The sequence below is a fragment of the Malania oleifera genome, chromosome 11 (assembly GCF_029873635.1).
Source record: "Malania oleifera isolate guangnan ecotype guangnan chromosome 11, ASM2987363v1, whole genome shotgun sequence".
In the NCBI taxonomy this organism is placed as follows: Eukaryota; Viridiplantae; Streptophyta; class Magnoliopsida; order Santalales; family Ximeniaceae; genus Malania; species Malania oleifera.
Window position 1 is genome coordinate 79,250,704 of NC_080427.1, and position 6,781 is coordinate 79,257,484.

Below are 6,781 nucleotides of genomic sequence, written 5' to 3' on the forward strand. Positions count from 1 at the left end.
ACAGAGCACATGCCTCCTGCATCCATTTTCGAAAGAGTTGAATTGGTCTCCCGATCATCTAGACTAGTCAACCTGGCTAGGGTTTTTTTATTTATTTACTGTTTTTCTTATTTTGTTGTTAGTTTAAAATGGGCAAAAAATGAATAAAAATTCATTAAAATGCTAAAAAAACCCAAAAAATCAATAAAAAAATTTTAAAAGGTTTTTATAGTCTTCTTATGTCATTATTATTAGGCTTTTTATTTTTATGTTATTTCTACTACAATTGGTATAGTCATTATTGTTGTTGTTATTGCTATTGTTATTGTCGTTGTTGTTATAGTAGTAGCAGTAACAGTGGTAATTTAGCTCCTTTTATGCATTTCATTTTATTTATTTTATAAAATCACTAAAAAAAATCCTTAAATTAAAATGAAATACAATAAAATCTAAAAAAATAAGTAAAAATACAAAACAAAATGTAGAAAATGCTGAAAAATTCAAAATGATGAAATTCAAAGAAATATTGCATTGGTGGACCTTCTTTGGGATTTGAAGCTCGTCTTGTGTGCAAATTAGGCCTTTTCTTTTGATTATCTTCTTTGATTTATCCTTAGATATACTATTCAAAAAATCTTATCATACTTTTAAAATCATATTTTTACTCAATTCATATTTTCAAAAACTTACCATTTCAAATCTATTTTAAAATTCAAGTTCATTCCAAAAAAAAAAAAAGAACTAAATTAATGACTTTCCCCTCCACATTTCAAATTTTGAAGTTAGGCTTCTAAGGTCCCCCTTCCCTCTTTTTTCAAATTCTTTCCATCTAGGTCCTATGGCTTGACAATAAAGGCCTTACGGGTCATTACATTCCATCCCAAGCCACACCATTGTTGGTGTTTCATTTGGGCACACAAGAGAAACATTCTCTGTAACGCCTCGATTTCTACCATTTTTTTTCCATCTGTATATATATCTATAAAATAAACTTGCTCTGATACAAGAATAATATTGTCATCATGACAACTCTGATACCAGACTATAATTACCTGTGTAAAATTCTATACTTAATTCCTGTAACAAATGCACTATAGTCCTGTGTTGCCTAAAGTGGCACCAGGTACAACAATCCTCAAACAGTCACAAAACTCAGCAGAAGCATCTGTATACATACACATCCATTAGCAATACCAGAGTTCTACTCATCACCATAACTATACATATTTTCCCAAAGTGTGTTCATCCATAACCATTTCAAAAATACACAATACTTTCCTATACAACATGGTGTCTCACCATTACATACTAACAGTATTCTTAATCTCTGCTCTGAAGAACTCTAGGCATGTCTACCTGAGTTTTCTAAAATGATGAAATTATAAGAGTAAGACACCTCTCAGTAAGAAAGAATAGATTATTATTAGTGTGTGGTAACATGAGTTTTAATGTTTCAAATACACTTTAATAGTCAATCCTTTTTTACTCTGTGAACTCATATAGAACCGTATACATGTCCATAAAAATATTTTTCATATTACATACCTTTCTTTCAAATCATGTTATGAGTAAAATAGTATCTCAAATCATTCTCTGTATAAACTAGTATCTCAAATCATACTATGTATAAAAATATGTATCTTAATTCATACTCTGTATATAAACTAAGCATCTCAATTCATATTCTGTATAAAATAAGAATCTCTGTACAAGTAAATGCACATATATGAATAGAAGAACTGCCCTAGATGGATAATATTGTAACATCATGAACTAACCCCGCATGATCTGGGTTGTGCAGCCCAAAGGCTGGACCTAGCCATGGTTGGCCTAACCAAACTAGATCAGCTATATCTGTATCTGTAACTGTATCTGTAACTATGAGTACGATTTGCCTACCCAAACTGTCCAGACTCCAGGGGTAACTCTACACTTCAATGGCAGAATCGACCATGCCATCAATACCCTATCAAAGAAGTGTGGCTGCACTGGCAACTATGGGGCTACGGTACTGTGCCTAGTTATGGTTCATTAAGGTTCTTAAACCATATAATATGATTTCCAAAACAATAACATAACATGATTTCATATACACGTTTCTGTATAAAACTGTTATACTGCAAAATTGTATTTCAAATCACTGTAATATTGTAACTCTGTATAAAATACCATATAGTAGTTCCATAAGGAACGTTGTATCTTTATATAAAATATTTGTGCATTAGTTCCACTTAGGGAACTATGGTACTGTATAAAAAAATCATATCCCTGTCTATATATATACTTTTCCATAAACTGTTAAAGTTATTTTTGCATAATATTCAACTCATGCCACACATTTTCTCTAATAATTTGTACTTTAATGTACTACTGAAAATATTGATATAATTATCTCCAGAGTTTTATTCAATCAACCTAACTTACTCAAAGTGTATATCATTTCAAAACTCTCATCTCATATGTCTGTGTACCCAAGAAAACTTAGATATTATTTCTGAAATCACATGCTATAATTTTTGCAATTAACTTTGTAAAAATGTTTGACATAATCTATTCTCCTTACCTGATTACTGAAAATATACTTGCGAGGAACCCATCACGATGCCTATAGCGTTTGCACAAATCTCTGTATTCACATACACTAGTTTAATCAGCTCAACCTCGAAATAATTACTATCCTGACATCCCTAGGCTCACACGCTCCCATTGACCAATTAAATTCTAAAAAAAAATGCGGGTATGATCAACTTTCCATATTTAAATTTAATTTATAACATATTTTAAAACATCAATATGATCAAATCCCCCCAGTTTAATCTAATTCGAAAATATTCTCAGAAATCTAATTTAATCAAATCCCTACAATTTAACTTAATTCCAAAATATTCCCCAACAATTATATTTAATCAAATCTCTACAATTTAACTTAATCCCCATGAATATTTTCAAAATCTAATATAATCCAATCATGCAGTTTAATTTAATTCCAGGAATATTTCCAAAAACCTAATATAATCAAATACTAAAATTTAATAATTAAATACTACAATTTAATTGGTTAAATTTTTAAAAGAACAAACATAATTTGTACTCTTCACCTTAGCCTTGGAGTGGTGCCTAAGATCCCCAAATCACAAATCTGCTCCGATTAACTTGCTCAGAATCAAGGTCGAGACCTCGTGATGGTATTCGCTTTTCAATTCGGCTTACGGGTAGGGAGAGATCTTAGAGAGAGAGAGAGAGAGAGAGAGAGAGAGAGAGAGAATTGGCGTGAGAGGGGGGCATTCTGTTTCTCAGGATTCAATTTAATTGAATCCTTCGGATGGTATATATATATTTATATTATATTATATTATAGTATTACTATATTATATATTAGCTTTGGTGTATTCCTAAGAGAGGGAGTGAATTAGGTATTTAAAATTTCTTCCTAGGTTTAACTAATCTAACAACAGTAATACTGAACTTAGGGTCTTCTATTTACTCATAAACCCAGTTAACACATGTACAACATATAATGAATTAAACAAAATACATACATGTGCTGAAAATGAAAGTGCGTAATATAAACTGTGAAAATAAAAAGTACACACACAATATGTTATCGAGGTTCAGCCAATACTGTCTATGTCCCCGCCTTGGCTACACTAGCACAAGGATTTCACTACAAGCTCACTTAACGGGTGGAGCGGTGCCGATTACAATCAAGTCAATTAACGGGGCTGACCTCAACCTACACCTTATCAAGATGGTGCACCTAACTTTCCTAACTAGGTGTAAGCCAATTCGGGACTACTCTACAGGGCTCGTCTCCCTCTTTAGGCCCACACCTGGGATACAACGAATATGAAATTTTTTGTACAAACAAACGCTTCTTACGCAAGCAGATATGTATTACAATACGCATAATATAATCAATGCACCTCAAGAATGTATGAACTATAAGCTTGGTGCTCTATGTGTGCAATCAATAGTCAGAATAATGACTTTATCCAATCAAGCGCAAGAGTGTATATCAAAGCAAGATTTAAAACACAATATTTGAATATCACAGTATCAGATCAAGGTTTCAAATATGCTTGTTAGATGATTCAAACAACCTTAATAAGATGTTCTTAATGTACTAAGCACAATGAATGTTTGAATGTAAGTTTTGAAAATGATTTTTGCACAAAAAAAAAAAATATAGGCTAAGGTAACTTGCAATGATAATGCAAGAACCACAAGCAACTAAGTCTTCCCACACAAGATTTATCAAATAAAATTGATGGGAGAACTTAAAGCTTTACTCTCAACAAAAATCAAACAATCAATATGGCAAATAAGAGTATGAGCCAGTGAGATTAAGCACAAGCACTTTATAAATACTCACAACACTTGAAGGATCAAGAAGAATGAAGTGTATAAGTGTTTCGGAGTAGTATAGCTTAAAAAGGGATTTTTGAATTTGAGAGAATTTTGCCTTAATTATTTTTTCTAATCCTTGCTAATTATTGCAAATGAACAAGTATATATTGGCAAGGGAAAATTTTTGACCATTGGGGACTAAATGGGGATAATTAGAAAAGTTTAAAACAAGTTTAGAAAAATTAACTCAGTTTACCCCTTTTAATTTTAGTAAAAATTTCTTTTAACTCGAGAAATTCGGGTGCCCGATTTGAGGCTCGGTTGCTCGAATAGACTCAGTCAAAAAATCAATTTTTAAAGGTTCGGGTGCTCGAAGTTAGGGTCGGCTGACTGAACAAAAGTCAGAAGCATTTTGTCCACGGTTCGAGTGCTCGAAGCTAAGTTCAGTCACCCAAGGTCTATTTGAATGCGAAGGTTCGGGCGCCCAAGTTGGTGAAAAGTGTTCTGACACGAGTTTGGGTGACCGAGGAAGATACGTTCAAATTAGTTCGGTCTATGGAACAAGAAGTCAACAATTTGACTTTGTCCGGGGTTTGGTCACCCAAGGCATTTTAAACGCCACAGATTCAGTTGCCTGAGCTCTCTCAAGATTTGCAATTAGAGTCCAATTTTGCCTTATTTAATTTTTCAGATATAATAAGTGATATTGGGGACTTTCTTACGTGCAAGTGCTGGGACATAGGGTCTCTCTAAGATCTTTTTAGGTACGCCTAAAAACCTAGCGTCGGTCGACCGTTCCCTAAGGTCTCTCTAAGGTCTTAAGCTTATAAGTTCTACATGCATGATATGTAGATTATTACAAACCTTTTTCACATGAAATTATTACAAACACAATAACATTACAACAAATAATAAATGTGTTGGGGTCTTCCTTTTCTTCAAGTCTCCAAGTGCCATCATTTGATGTTGTCAATGAAAACCTGCACAACAACTCCGTAGACATTAAATACCTGAGTATTTGTCATAATCAAAACAGGATATGACTCGTAGGGTCAACATTATATTATATTAATATATTATTATATTATATTATTTAATTATTATTATTAATTAATTAATTAATTTTTTTTAATTTATTTTTATTTATTTTTTTGAATCCCTAGATTCTCTCTTTCCTTCTTTTTTTTTTCAAATTCTTTCTGTCTAAAGGCAATATGGCTTAACAATAAAGGCTCCCTTCCATCCTAAAATAACACCATCAATGGTGTTTGGTTTGGGTGCACAAAAGAAATATTCAATCTTTTCTCCAACTTCAATTTCCTTTCAATTTTCCTTCTTTTTAGAACAAATATCCAATCAATGACGACAATTGCTCTTAGAATGGATTTCGTAAGGTGTCTAACACCTTCCTTACATGTAACTAAACTCTCAAACTCATCGCTTTTTTCGTAGATCATTAGGGTTTTATTTATTTTATTTATTCTACCCAAAAAAAAAATGAAGTGTTGACTTTACTTTATCACTTTTTCATTCCATCCCAATCCTTGCCAAGTCACATCTAAATGGAAACTAGCGTTGATAAGGGTATTCTTGTGTTTAGCATAGAAATTGCATGTTATGATCTTGGATTTACATTGCTAAGCATCGTCTCCACCATGCTAAGACCAATAAGATAATAATCGTCCTTTCTTCTTCATTATCTTTGTTTTCTTGTTTTTTGGCACTTATTGGAGCTCTTGGGGAAACTAGTTGAGAGAAAGAGATAGTATGTATATTTTAGAGAAAGTGAGTAGAAGGGGAGAATTGACATTTCTAGAGAAGGAATAAGCATGTCCAAAGAAAAAAAAAATGATGAGGGAGATTGCATTCAAGAGAGATATAGAGAAGAGAGATGATAGAAAACTTTTGTTTATATATATGTGTGTGTGTGTGTGTGTGTGTGTGTGTGTCTATATATATATAAGGGAGAGAGAGAGAGAGAGGAGATAAAAGGGAGACACCCCATGGTCGAAGGTGGTCGAAAGTTAGGGTAGACACCCCATGGTCGAAGGTTAGGGACCGTCATGGAAGCATCAACGTCATCATAGCAGCACTCCCCATACACTAATAGGGTTGGTTGGCTTGAAACGTGGTTGTTGTTAAACTAATTTGGATACATCAACCCTAGACTAGCTAAGGAGATTGCCCATTCCCCCTACACTCCCCCCCCCCCCTCCCCTCCCTAAAAAAATGCTATTCATGTGCAAATTGGGTTGACTCGACTCAATTTTATTTCTGTTTGTTATTTAGTTATGAAATGTCTTTAAATTCTATAAAAATCCTTTTAAAAAAATTTGAAAAGAATTAGATATTTTTATCGTTATTTCATTATTAGTGTATTATTACTATTATAATTAGCTAATATATATGGTTATTACTCTATTATTGTTGTTGTTACTACTATCGCTTCTATTAC